We start from the raw sequence: 15,303 nt of genomic DNA on the forward strand, positions 1-15,303 counted from the left end.
GGGTCAATTAGGATGCCGAGATTGCAAACAGTCTGTTTCAGCCTGAGACTGTGCCCAGGGAGGGGGGTGGAATGAGTAGCGAGGGAATGGAGTTCGTGGCGGGGACCGAAGACAGCCACTACAGAAGTGAAAACAGCTGTTATCCCCCTCCTCCTAATGTCTGGTTGCCACAGGAATAGGAGTAGGCCATTCAGTCCCTCCAGCCTGTTCTGCCATTCAATTAGATCATGGCTGATCTGTATCTTAACTCCATCTACCCACCTAGGTTCCATAACCCTTCATACCCTTGTCAAGCAAAAATCTATCAATCTCAGTTTTGAAGTTTTCAATTGACCCTCAGCCTCAACAGCTTTATAGGGGACAAAGTTCTAGATTTCCGCTACCTTTTGTGTGAAATAGTGCTTCCTGACATCACCCCTGAACGGCCTCGCTCTAATTTTAAGGTCGTGCCCCCTTGTTCTGGACTCTCCCACCAGAGGAATTAGTTTCTCTCTATCTACTCTATCAAATCCTTCAATTATCTTAAACACCTCAATCAGATCACCCGTTAATCTTCTATACTCAAGGGAATACGAGCCTAGTCTATACAACCTGTCCTTATAATTTAACCCTTTTAGCCCTGGTATCATTCTGGTGAATCTGCGTCACACTGCCTCCAAGGCCAATAAATCCTTCCTGAGGTGCGGTGCCCTGATCTGAACACAGTACTTCAGATGGGGTTTAACCAGAGCTTTGTACAGCTGTAAGATAACTTCCACCCCTTTGTATTCCAGCCCTTGAGATAAAGGCCAACATTCCATTAGCCTTTTTAATTTTTTTTTGTTCCTGTCCGTTAGCTTTCTGTGGTATCTGTACTCCACAAAAAGGGTGAACCAACCATGGCTAACTAAGGAAGTCAAGGATGGTATCAGGTTAAAAGAAAAACATACAACATGGCAAAGATTACTGGTACGCCCAAAGATTGGGAAAACTTTAAAAACCAGCAAAGGATGACTAAAAGAATAATAAAGCGGGAGAAAATAAATTACGAGAGTAAACTAGCAAGAAATATAAAAACTGACAGTAAAAGCTTCTACAAGTATATAAAAAGGAAGAGGGTCGCTAAAGTAAACATTGGTCCCTTAGGGGATGAGACTGGGGAAATAATAAATGGAAAACAAGGAAATGGCAGAGGAATTGAACAGATATTTTGTATCTGTCTTCACAGTAGAAGACACTAATAATATCAATAATAGTAGAAAATCAAGGGGCAAAGGGGAGGGAAGAACTAAAAACAATCACTATCACTAGAGAAAAAGTACTAGGTAAACTAACGGGTCTAAAGGCTGACAAGTCCCCTGGACCTGATGGCTTGCATCCGAGGGTCTTAAAGGAAGTGGCTACAGAGATAGTGGATGCATTGGTTGTAATCTTCCAGAATTTACTGGACTCTGGAAAGGTCCCAGCGGATTGGAAAACCGCAAACGCAACACCCCTGTTCAAGAAGGGAGTGAGACAGAAAGCAGGTAACTATAGACCAGTTAGCCTAACATCTGTCATTGAGAAAATGCTAGAATCCATTATTAAGGAAGTAGTAGCAGGACATTTGGAGACTCATAATACAATCAAAGAGAGTCAACATAGTTTTATGAAGGGGAAATCATGTCTGACAAATTCATTAGAGTTCTTTGAGGAAGTAACGGGCAGGGTGGATAAAGGGGAACCAATGGATGCAGTATATTTGGATTTCCAAAAGGCATTCAGTAAGGTGCCACATAAAAGATTACGCATAAGATAAGAGCTCATGGTGTTGGGGGTAATATACTGGCATGGATAGAGGATTGGCTAACTAGCAGAAAACAAAGTCGGGATAAAAGGGTAATTTTCAAAATGTAGCTAGTGGGGTGCCGCAGGGATCAGTGCTGGGGCCTCAACTATTTACAATATATATCAATGACTTGGATGAAGGAACAGAGTGTCTTGTGGCCAAATTTGCTGATGATACAAAGATAGGTGGAAAAGTAAATTGCGATGAGGACACAAAAGTGTCTGCAAAGGGATATTGACAGGTTAAGCGAATGGGCAAAAATTTGGCAGATGGAATATAATGTGGGGAAATGTGAAGTCATCCACTTTGGGAGGAAAAAGAAAAAAGAAAAATATTATTTGAATGGAGAAATATTACAAAATGCTGCGGTACAGAGGGATCTGGGTGTCCTCATATATGAAACACAAAAAGTCAACATACAGGTGCAGCAGGTAATCCAGAAGGCAAACGGAATATTGGCCTTTATTTCTAGGGGGATGGAGTATAAAAGCAGGGAAGTCATGCTACAACTGTACAGGGTGCTGGTGAGACCACACCTGGAGTACTGCGTACAGTTCTGGTGCCCTTATTTAAGGAATTATATACTTGCATTGGAGGCAGTTCAGAGAAGGCTCACTTGGTTGATTCCGGGTATGGAAGGGTTGTCTTATGAGGACAGATTGAACAGGTTGGGTCTGTACTCATTGGAGTTTAGAAGAATAAGAGGCAATCTTATTGAAACATACAAGATTCTGAGGGGACTCAATAGAGTAGATGCTGAGAGGATGTTACCCCTCATGGGGGAATCTAAAACTAGGGGGCATAGTCTCAGAATAAGGGGTCGCCCGTTTAAGATGGAAATAAGGAGGAATTTCTTCTCCCAGAGGGTCGTGAATTTTTGGAATTCTTTACCCCAAAAAGCTGTGTCATTGAATACATTCAAGGCTGAGTTAGTCAAATTTCTGATCAGCAAGGGAGTCAAAGGATATGGGGAAAAGGTGGGAAAGTGGAGTTAAGATAAAAATCAGATCAGTCATAATCTCATTAAATGGTGGAGCAGGCTCGAGGGGCCGAATGGCCTACTCCTGCTCCTATCTCGTATGGTCTTATGGTCTGTACTTGGACCCCAAAATCTCTCTGCTCAACCACAATTCCTAGCTTCTCACCATTTAGAAAATATTCTGATTTATTTTTCTTGGGTTCAAAGTGGATGACCTCACACTTTCCCACATTAAACTCCATCTACCACTTTGCCCACTCACTTAATCTATAAACATCCCTTTGCAACTTTCTGCTCCCTTCTACACTATTTACTGTGCCACCTAACTTAGTGTCGTCAGCAAACCTGGATATACGGCCCTCTATTCCTTCATCCAAGTCATTTATAAATAGTGAAAAGCTGAGGCCTCAGTACAGATCCCTGAGGGACACCACTAGTCGCATCCGGCCAATTTGAGTACATACCCATTATCCCTACTCTCTGTCGCCTACCTCCTAACCAATTCCTTATCCAAGCCAATAGGTTGCCTCCAATTCCATGCGCTCTCATTTTTGTTAACAGTCTCTTATGTGGAACTTTGTTGAATGCTATCAGCATGATCTGTAAAAACTCCAACAAAACTTCTGCCTGCTGGAGAAGCGAGGTCTCCACAGTGAGCAGCCTCCCAACCCTGCTCTGACTGTGAAAACCCTCCACGCCAGGCCACACAAACAGCAATGAGATAATGACCAGATAATCTGTTTTAGGTGTTGGTTGAGGTATAAATATTGGCCAGGGCGCCAGGGAAAACTCCCCTGCTCTTCTTCAAATAGTGCTGTGGGATCTTTTATGTCCACCTGAGGGGACAGTTTAACGTCTCATCTGAAAGACGGCCCCTCCGAGAGTGCAACACTCCTTCAGTACTGGCACTGTAGTGTCAGCCTGCGTTTGGTGCTCAAGTCTCTGGAGTGAGACTTGATCCCACAACCCTCTGACTCAGAGGCAAGAGTGCTACCACTGAGCCACGGCTGACACTCTCATACTTCCCAATGAACTGAAGCCAGCAGGGAATGGTGACAGAAAGTGAAGACTGGTGGTCCTTAGTGATTCTGTAGAGCCTGACCACTTTAAAGGACGCTCAGCCCACTTGGTTTACGTGACCAAGGTTGATGAACAAAATTCGAGTCTCATAAAATCCTGATGAAGTTAAGGCAGGAAGCAGTTTTAGCAGAGCATTCCCTTTTTCCCAACTGGGATTCAATACCTTTGACGTAGGGCATTGGAAGCATTAAATGCTACTGGTCCTTGTGGGATGCTCCGTGTCCAATAGCATCAGGTCTTGCCCTTCCTTGATACAAGTCAGTTACCTCGCCTTACACACATGCAACAGCTGTTCTTTGCAAGTTTGTGTCAATGAAGGTGGAAAAACATGAATTTCAGGCACTATTTCCAATGCTGAGAGACAACAGTCTGCATTGATATAGCACCTTTAACTTGAAGAAAAAAAAAAGCTTGCCATGCTGCTTCACAAATCAGCATGATGCAACTAGATGTTGAGCAGAAAGGAAGAGATTAAGAGGAGTGATCCGGTTGAGGACCAAAAGCTAGGTGAGGAGGTTTTGATGGTGGGGCGAGAGAGAGAAAAAGAGAGAGAGAGAGAGTTAGAGGGATGTAGGGAGGGAGTTCCAGAGAGTAAGATTGAAGTGACTGAACATTATGTCACCAATAGTGGGGATCTACAGAAGGCCAGAGACAGAGGAACAGGGTGTTAGGGAGGGGATACAGGGCTGGAGGAGATTGCAGAGATAGGGTGGGGCAAATCCATGGAGGGATTTATAGATGAATACAAGGATTTTTAATTGAATATGTTAGGGGACAGGAAACCAGTGCAGGTTAGCGAGGACAGGTGTGATGGCCAAGCAGATACATGCGGCAGAGTTTTGGACAAGTTAGAGTTTACGGAGGGTGGAGGATGGGAGGCCAGCAAGGAGAGTATTTGAGTAGCCTGGAGTTGACAAAGGCATAAGGTTTTCAGCGGCACAGAAGCTGAGGTGTGGCGGAGGAGGGAGTAAGTGATCTATGGAACAGATTGGATGTGAGGGTTAAAGGTCAGCTCGGGCCGAAAAGAATAGCCAGACCATGAGTGATGTGATTTAGTCTGAGAGTGTGACCGCGGAGGGGGATGGAATCAATGGCAAGTATGTAGAACTTGTGGTGAGGGCTGAAGACAATAGCTTCAGTTTTCCTCAATGCTGAGCTGGAGGAAGTCAAGGGAATGTCGGACAAGCAGACTGATAGCGCAGACCACACTTGGAGTACGGTGCACAGTTCTGGTCTCCATATTATAAAAAGGATATGGAGGCACTGGAGAAGGTGCAAAAAAGATTTATAAGGATGATACCTATCAAGAAAGATTGAACAGGCTGGGGCTCTATTTTTCTGGAAAAGGGAAGGCTGAGGGTTTGATAAGGTAGATGCAGATATATTTCCACTTGTGGGGAGACCAAAACTAGTGGCCATAAATATATATATTTTTTTTCGTTCATGGGACGTGGGCATCGCTGGTGAGGCCAGCATTTATTGCCCATCCCTAATTGCCCTCGAGAAGGTGGTGGTGAGCCGACTTCTTGAACCGCTGCAGTCCGTGTGGTGACGGTTCTCCCACAGTGCTGTTAGGAAGGGAGTTCCAGGATTTTGACCCAGCGACGATGAAGGAACAGAGATATATTTCCAAGTCAGGATGGTGTGTGACTTGGAGGGGAACGTGCAGGTGGTGTTGTTCCCATGCGCCTGCTGCCCTTATCCTTCTAGGTGGTAGAGGTCGCGGGTTTGGGAGGTGCTGTCGAAGAAGCCTTGGTGAATTGCTGCTGTGCATCCCATAGATGGTACACACTGCAGCCACGGTGCACCAGCAGTGAAGGGAGTGAACGTTTAGGGTGGTGGATGGGGTGCCAATCAAGCGGGCTGCTTTGTCCTGGATGGTGTCGTGCTTCCTGAGTGTTGTTGGAGCTGCACTCATCCAAGCAAGTGGAGAGTATTCCATCACATTCCTGACTTGTGCCTTGTAGATGGTGGAAAGACTTTGGGGAGTCAGGTGGTGAGTCACTCGCCGCAGAATATCCAGCCTCTGACCTGCTCTTGTAGCCACAGTATTTATGTGGCTGGTCTAGTCAATGGTGACCCCCCAGGATGTTGATGGTGGGGGATTCGGCGATGGTAATGCCGTTGAATGTCAAGGGGAGGTGGTTAGACTCTCTCTTGTTGGAGATGATCATTGCCTGGCACGAATGTTACTTGCCACTTATAAGCCCAAGCCTGGATGTTGTCCAGGTCTTACTGCATGCGGGCACGGACTGCTTCATTATCTGAGGGGTTGCGAATGGAACTGAACACTGTGCAATCATCAGCGAACATCCCCATTTCTGACCTTATGATGGGGGGGGGGGGGGGGGGAAGGTCATTGATGAAGCAGCTGAAGATGGTTGGGCCTAGGACACTGCCCTGAGGAACTCCTGCAGAAATGTCCTGGGGCTGAGATGATTGGCCTCCAACAACCACTACCATCTTCCTTTGTGCTAGGTATGACTCCAGCCACTGGAGAGTTTTCCCCCCCGATTCCCATTGACTTCAATTTTACTAGGGCTCCTTGGTGCCACACTCGGTCAAATGCTGCCTTGATGTCAAGGGCAGTCACTCTCACCTCACCTCTGGAATTCAGCTCTTTTGTCCATGTTTGGACCAAGGCTGTAATGAGGTCTGGAGCAGAGTGGTCCTGGCGGAACCCAAACTGAGCATCGGTGAGCAGGTTATTGGTGAGTAAGTGCCTCTTGATAGCACTGTCGACGACACCTTCCATCACTTTGCTGATGATTGAGAGTGGACTGATGGGGCGGTAATTGGCTGGATTGGATTTGTCCTGCTTTTTGTGGACAGGACTTACCTGGGCAATTTTCCACATTGTTGGGTAGCAGCGGTTCAAGGCGGCGACTCACCACCACCTTCTCAAGGGCAATTAGGGATGGGCAATAAATGCTGGCCTTGCCAGCGACGCCCACATCCCATGAACGAACAAAAACAAAATCTATGGATTTCTATGCAATTCTATGTAGACGCACTCGAGGAGTTGAGAGAAGTGATGGCAATGTAGAGCCAGATATCGTAGCTGGACATATGAAACTTGACCCCGTTGCTGCGAATGACCTCACTGAAGGGCAGTATGTAGATAAGAAATAGGAGGAGGAACAGAAAAATCCTTTGGGGACTTCGGAGGTGACAGTGTGGGTGAAGAGCGGTAAAGCCATTGCGAGTGATGCACTGGCTGTGTTCAGATAGGAATGGAACCTTCCAAGGACAAGTAGCAAAGTGCCCTCAAAATCTAATGCCCTACAAATCTCAGAGATCTCTGCCTTCCTCCAATTCTTGCCTCTTGAGCATCCCCGATTTTAATCGCTCCACTATTGGTGGACGTGCCTTCAGCTGCCTAGACCCCAAGCTCTGGAATTCCCTCCCTAAACCTTTCCGCCTCTCTCTCCTCCTCTCACCTCTTTGAACAAGCTTTTGGTCACCGGTCCTAATATCTCCTTATGTGGTTCGATGTCAAATTTTGTCTAATAATTGCTCCTGTGAAGTACATTGGGACGTTTTACCAGGTTAAAGGCGCAAGTTGTTGTTGTTGGATGTTCTCTATCGTGGTCACAAACTCTTTGAAAATACAAGTAGGTATGTTCAAGTTGCAAGACTCAGTCCCCATCGAGTGACACGAGCTGCCCCAAAGGAACACAGATGGCCACAACTTGTATAACTTTCATTTCGATCGCCAAGCCTGGCATCTAGTCTCCTTCCCAAAAATCCAGCTAGCAACAGTCAACTGGAATCCGTAGATGGTCAGATGCAAACTTGTGACCACACCATTAGAAGACTGGCAAGACTACGGCAATCCAGGTTTGTTTTGAACGCTCCTTAATGAAGCTGGTTTTCTTTTACCTTAAGGACACATTAATAGTTGTGAAGTCTGTAAACAGAACGTGTGATTACAGAAGCTGACACAGTCAGCGTGAATAAAACAAATCTTCAACAACCCCCTCTTCTCCCTAAGTAGGTAGCCCATGGAGAATAGCTTTTCAGGCTGATTCAAGCTGACAAGCAAACAGTGCACCCAACCGTGCTGTGAAGCAATGGAGCTATTCTTGGCAGGCAACACTTGCTGCAGCAGAAGTAACTGCTGGAGGTCAAGTCACTGAGCACAAGCAGCCTTCTCCGGGAAGGAATCAGCTCATCTTCAACAGACATATTTACACATCCCACTGCAAAACAAATGGATTATTCATGCAAAGCTCGATGGCAAACCCCAGTAACAAAGAGCATGGAACTTAAAGAGGCATTTTCTTTAAAAGTGCAGTGCTGCCATGCAAACCACAGAAAAGCATTTGAAGCATTAAAATGACGATATTTGTAGAAGAGATATTAAAAATATTACATTTCCAAATGCTAATAATATTTGTAAAGCACATTTATTTACATTGCTGCAGCATTTTTACTTCCTAAGTATAACCTACAACCCAATGTGACAAGCCAGTGCAATGATATGGTTTGTAAGATCATTTAGAACTTAGGAACACACTGCAGTGGCAGTGAACACTAAACCAATATTTTCTGTCAGCCCGAAGTGTAACAGGGCTAACATTTATTAACAGAGCTCAAATCCTAAATTATTTTAAACGATTCTCAATGTTGTTACTATGCATATTGAGTGTATTGCTACCAGTTAACGACAAGGAAAATCACACGAGCCAATACACATATATTGTGCAAATACCCTTAGTTCATCACCTCATATTATGCTCCCATTGCCAGTTACATAATTGTACTGCACCCCAGTGTTACAGTGACAGACCTGTACCCACCAGTACTGCACCCCAGCTTTATACAGTGACAGACCTGTACCCACCAGTACTGCACCCCAGCTTTATACAGTGACAGACCTGTACCCACCAGTACTGCACCCCAGCTTTATACAGTGACAGACCTGTACCCACCAGTACTGTACCCCAGTGTTACAGTGACAAACCTGTACCCACCAGTACAGCACCCCAGCTTTATACAGTGACAGACCTGTACCCCAGCTTTATACAATGACAGACCTGTACCCACCAGTACTGCACCCCAGCTTTATACAGTGACAGACCTGTACCCACCAGTACTGCACCCCAGCTTTATACAGTGACAGACCTGTACCCACCAGTACTGTATCCCAGTGTTGTATAGTGACAGACCTGTAACCACCAGTACTACACCCCAGTGTTATACAATGACAGACCTGTACCTACCTGCGCTATATCCCAGTGATGTAGTGACAGACTTGTACCCAATGATGCTGCACTCTTATTTTATACAATTCAAACTGCTCACTCAAAAAAAGAGAAAGGTCTGGTGTTGGGGAGACCACACTTTTAGTTTAAGGTACTCACCACAATGTCTAATTGGTAAAAAAAAATTGAATTTCTCGCCTGATATCCTGCAATGTGGTGGGGGAGAAAGACAGGGAGACTGGGAAATGGGGGAAGAGAATGATGGGAGTAGGAGTGGGCGTGGGGACCAGTATTTCCTGCAGAGCCAGGAGCAGCAGCCAATAAAGGGGTGAGGGGGAGAGGAGCAGCAGCCAGTAAAGGGGTGAGGGGGAGAGGAGCAGCAGCCAGTAAAGGGGTGAGGGAAATCTAGGGACTTTACTGTGGGTAAATAGTGAAAGATTGTTTCCACTGGTGGGCGAATGGGGAACAAGGGAACGGAAACCAAGGATTCTCACTGGAAGAGCCAAGGGGGAAGGGAGGAGGAAGGTTCTTAAACTGAGGGCTATTAGACCATGGGATCCTTCAACACATGACTATTGAGGTAGAGACTAGAACATCATTTAAAAGGGATGGAGATAAATATTCAAAAAGGAGGAATATAAAAGGATCTATGGGGGAATGGGATTACAGGATAGAGCACAGGCGCTGGGGGCCGAATGGCCTCTCCTGTTCTGTCGTTTCTATTAATTTATGAAAAGTCTCCCAGGGAGTGGTTTGGAAATGTTGGTGCTGAGCTGTGTTCAGGACGACGTACTGTGTGAGAAGTGCCCCAAACAGAGCCCGTTGCCCTTTTGCAATCTTCTCTGTTTAGTTCAGGTTCAAGTACTGGCCGGTTTTGACGTGTGAAGTCCAACTAGAGATCAGCTCTCACTGAGATTCCCAGTTGAGAGTTGTCATTTTCACATGGAACCGGAGTATAAGGAAATAGGGAGAGAGATCAGGCATGTTTAAAATGCCATCGACTGGGGAGCCTGACCACACCGTGTGCAGGGGAGGGGGATTCTGGCTATGCTTTCAGGGTAAATATCAGTCGGGTAAACGATTACTACTAGTTACAGGTAGGATATCAGGGCATTACACCTATTACTGCCAGTTACACAGACTACCAGTGAGTTATTGTATTACTGTTGGTTATTAGGGGAATCTGAGTGTTACCAGTTTTACTATTAGTTATCTGTGCAATTTCAGTGAGTTACCATTAGTTACAGGTGAAATCAAAATTCCTCCCACCTCTAATTCCCCCCTGTGAATCGCTTCCACACTCACCGTCTCCCCCTCTGCCCCGCCCGCCGTCTCCCCCTGGTTTTTAGAACAGCTGTTGGCATGAAACCACAAGCAAAAATACTCAACCACAGAGAACCCAAGCTTTATATGGTAAATGCAATAACATTTGTAGAAGTCATGTGCTCGGATATCACATGATCAGTCACCATGTGGTCAAATCTCTAGGGATACCTCCAACCAGAGTTGGCAACACAATCCTACGTTCCCCAGACTGTCCCTATTCACCCTGCATTCCCCAGACTGCCCCATATCACCCTGCATCCCCCAGACTGCCCCATATCACCCTGCATCCCCCAGACTGCCCCATATCACCCTGCATTCCCCAGACTGCCCATGAACGTCTCTCCATTACAGACCATTTGTTCTGATTTTACTACCACCTAAAGCAAGAGAGAAGACCCACTCGTCGAAAGTTTCCATTCAGCCTACATTCACCAGATTGCCCAGCACAATGGTATGTTCGGTATGCTGTTTGGAAGGACTATTTTGGACAGTGATGGCAGCTGGAGACATTGCAGCTGTGTTTTTTTTACACTTTGTCCCCCTACCCCCATGGGCAACTGTGGCAGCCATTTTGTGCATGCACAGCAAATCACAAAAACAGCACTAAGAGAAATGACCAATTAATTTATTGTTTTGGTTAATGGGGGAATGTTGACCAAGATACCGGGAGAACTTCCTGCCTCTCTTCAAATAATGCCATGGGATCTTGAACGCCCACTTGAATAGGCAGACGGGGTCTCTATTTAATATTTGATCTGAAAGACAGCATCTCCGACAGTGCAGCACTCCCTCAGCCTTTGTTACATGTTCAAGTCTTGCACTGGGGATTAAACCAGTGAAAGACAAGAGTCCTACCATTGAACTAAGCTGACACCATGTTTAATGATATTGAAGAGCGGGGGTGGGGGGGGGGGTATTGTTGTTAAGGTAGAGGAAGGGTGAATAATGAACTTGGAACCAGCAGTCTTAAGATCAGCTTTCAGCTACTTTCTTTTCTGCCAACATCAGCAACAATCCACAGCGAAGGCCAGACACACACAAGAAAATATTAATGAGGAGTGAACATACGAGACTACTCTTCCTGAATAATGCAAAATATTCTACATTTTTAACGAGTTTTGCTTCCTTTTTGTTAAACTTTCACTCCAATCCCACCACTGTGATGGGTTTCCTGTTTTTGTTCAGTGACTAGTTTTCCAGAACATTTGCCCTGGAGCATTTTAGGGATTTTCGTTAGGTCCAAGGGGCATGGTCTGCCTGTACAAGAGATGGTCACATACAGGTTGCTATGTCCTCAGTAAGTCAGGTCAGGTATTGAAACCTGTTACCACAGCGACAGTAGACGGTATTATCTGCGACTGGTCAACGCCGAGTGCTGTGCAGTGGTTAAGTAACCAGGCCACCTCCTGAAAGTGCCAATGGCTTTGGGGCAGAAGAGCACCTGGAGGAGGGAGCCATGATGGAGGAAATTCCATCAAGAGGCAGATGAGCGAATCCTCGAATTAGCCAACCTGCAGGCCGTGACTCAGCTACAGTACACAACAAGTCAATGGAAGAATGACCATAGACAGTCCAAAAACACAATACCAGGGTCCAGGCGTGGGGGACAGCTCCAACCGTAGACAATGACGACGAACACGATGTCCTCAATGAACCATAGATTATCAAGCTGGACACTCCCAACAAAGAAATTCTGCAAAATGGGGTATAAACTCCATTTGTTTCAGTTATCTTCTCCCCCTTTCCCCAATCTCTGTGCACCAGCACCTACACTGCTGACCTGCCAATATCACTCTGATCTGGCCAAGAGATATAGAAAAGTGGCCCTGGGGCACCTCCCCAACCCTATCTTCACCCCCTCCCTCTGCTCAATGCCTGCCCACTGCAGCACTGCTGAGATTGACAACTTTGTTTAAGGAGTAGAGGGGGTGAAAGGGGTGAAGGGGGTGGGGGGGGGGGGGGGGGAAGCAGAAAGAGACTTGCATTTATGGAGGGCCTTATTACGCATAGAATCAAACAGCACAGGAGGTCATTCAGCCCATCGTGTCTGTGCCGGCTCTTTGAGTTACTGTTGAATCTGCTTTCACCTCCCTTTCAGGCAGTGCATTCCAGATCATACCGTCTCTCAGAAATAACCCAAATTGTTTCATGTATAACGGATTATTCTACAGCACAGTCACTGTCGTTAAGTTGTCATTTTGTGCAAAGTAGTAAGGTGATCTTTAATGGTGTGTTGAGGGAAGAATGTTGGTCAAGGCACCGGTGGACCTCCCTGCTCTTTTTTCAATAATGGCATAGGATCGTTAACCCCCTGAACAGACAGGCACGGCCTCTGTTTAACATCTCATCTGACGGCTGCAGCCCATACGGCCAATAAAAGGCCATATTACATCAGTAGTGTGGTGCCAACACCAAGTGTGTTCTAGTCCCGTGAACTGCGTGCCCCTGAGGGTGCCTAGGACTAACGTTTTGTGCGTCCTGAGAAAGGAGATGAGAAAACAAGCTCCTCTTTCCCAATGGTTCTTTAACAAGAACTGGTGGCTACCTGGTGCACCATAAAGGGGTGGGACGGCTCCCTCCTGAAGTGTGGCACGTGTGGGTATTCCAACATTCTGTGCGACTCTGCACCCCCCACACATCCGGTGCTCTTTTCATATTCAGCTTGTTAAACCACTCTCTCATTCTTTGGAAGGTCAATATCCACATCAAAACAGAATTATTATCCAGCAGTAATAATCTATGGGAAGTCTTACCTTTAAGAATCTCATACCTTCGACATTCAGGTGATTCCACCTCCCTCATAGAAACATAGAAAATAGGAGCAAGAGTAGGCCATTCGGCCCTTCGGGCCAGCTGCGCCATTCAAAATGATCATGGCTGATCGTCTAACTCAGTATCCTGTTCCTGCTTTTTCCCCATATTCCTTGATCCCTTTAGCATTAAGAAATATATCTATCTCCTTCTTGAATACATTTAATGACTTGGCCTCCACTGCCTTCTGTGGTAGAGAATTCCACAGGTTTACCAACTTCTGAGTCAAGACATTTCTCCTCATCTCGTTTCTAAATGGCATACCCCGTATCCTGAGACTGTGACCCCTGGTTCTGGACTCCCCAGCCATCAGGAACATCCTCCCTGCATCTAGTCTGTCTCGTCCTGTTAGAATTTTATATGTTTCGATGAGATCGCCTCATATTCTTCTAAACTCTAGTGAATATAGGCCTAGTCGACCCAATCTCTCCTCATACATCAGTCCTGCCATCCCAGGATTCAGACTGGCAAACCTTTGTTGCACTCCCTCCATGGCAAGGACATCCTTCCTCAGATAAGGCGACCATAACTGCACACAATACTCCAGATGTGGTCTCACCAAGGCCCTGTACAACTGCAGTAAGACATCCCTGCTCCTGTAATCAAATCCTCTTGTAATGAAGGCCAACATACCATTCGCCTTCCTAACTGCTTGCTGCACCTGAATGCTCGCTTTCAGCGACTGGTGTACAAGGACACCCAGGTCTCGTTGCACCTCCCCTTTTCCCAATCTATCACCATTCAGATAATAATCTGCTTTTCTGTTTTTACAACCAAAGTGGATAACCTCACATTTATCCACGTTATACTGCATCTGCCATGTTCTTGCCCACTCACCCAACTTGTCTAAATCACATTGGAGCCTCTTTGCATCCTCCTCACAGCTCACATTCCAACCCAGCTTTGTGTCGTCTGCAAACTTGGAAATGTTACATTTAGTTCCCTCATCCAAATCATTGATATATATTGTGAATAGCTGGGGTCCAAGCACTGATCCCTGCGGTACCCCACTAGTCACTGCCTGCCACCCAGAAAAAGACCCGTTTATTCCTACTCTCTGTTTCCTGTCTGTCAACCAATTCTCAATCCATGCCAGTATATTCCCCTCAATCCCATGTGCTTTAATTTTGCACACTAACCTCTTGTGTGGGACCTTATCAAAAGCCTTCTGAAAATCCAAATACACCACATCCACTGGTTCTCCCCCATCTATTCTACTAGTTACCTCCTCAAAAAACTCCAGTAGATTTGTTAAGCATGATTTCCCTTTCATAAACCCATGCTGACTTTGTTCAATCCAGTTAATGCCTTCCAAGTGTTCTGTTATCACATCTTTTATAATAGACTCTAGCATTTTCCCCACTACTGATGTTAGGCTAACTGGTCTGTAATTCCCTGTTTTTTCTCTCCCTCCTTTTTTAAATAGTGGAGTTACATTTGCCACCCTCCAATCTGTAGGAATTGTTCCAGAGTCTGTAGAATTTTGGAAGATGATCACCAATGCATCCACTATTTCCAGGGCCACTTCCTTTAGTACTCTGGGATGTAGATTATCAGGCCCTGGGGATTTGTCAGCCTTTAGCCCCATTAATTTCCCTAGCACTTTTTTTTTACTAATACTGATTTCCTTCAGTTCCTCCCTCTCACTAGACCCTTGGTTCCCTAACATATCCGGGAGGTTATTTGTATCCTCCTTTGTGAAGACAGAACCAAAGTATGTGTTTAATTGTTCTACCATTTCTTTGTTCCCCATTTCTGACTGTAAGGGACCTACATTTGTCTTCACTAATCTTTTTCTCTTGACATATTTATAGAAGCTTTTACAGTCAGTTTTAATGTTCCCTGCTAGTTTACTCTCAAACTCTATTTTTCCCCTCTTAAATCAATCTTGGTCATCCTGTACTGAATTCTAAACTGCTCCCAATCCTCAGGCTTGCCGCTTTTTCTGGCAATATTATATGCCTCCTCTTTGGATTTAATACTATCCCTAATTTCTTTTGTAAACCACGGTTGAGCCACCTTTCCTGTTTTATTTTTGCGCCAGACAGGAAAGAATAATTGTTGTAATTCCTGCACACGTTCTTTAAATATTA

General features: G+C 45.5%; 1 protein-coding gene across 2 annotated transcripts in view; it reads right to left on the reverse strand.

Annotated features, from left to right (window-relative positions):
• Positions 1–15,303, reverse strand: part of LOC137310662 (islet cell autoantigen 1-like) — an 89,556-nt gene that overhangs the window by 34,895 nt on the left and 39,358 nt on the right. The gene's annotated exons all lie outside the window — the stretch shown is intronic.

The sequence above is a fragment of the Heptranchias perlo genome, unplaced genomic scaffold (assembly GCF_035084215.1).
Source record: "Heptranchias perlo isolate sHepPer1 unplaced genomic scaffold, sHepPer1.hap1 HAP1_SCAFFOLD_268, whole genome shotgun sequence".
Taxonomy (NCBI): Eukaryota; Metazoa; Chordata; class Chondrichthyes; order Hexanchiformes; family Hexanchidae; genus Heptranchias; species Heptranchias perlo.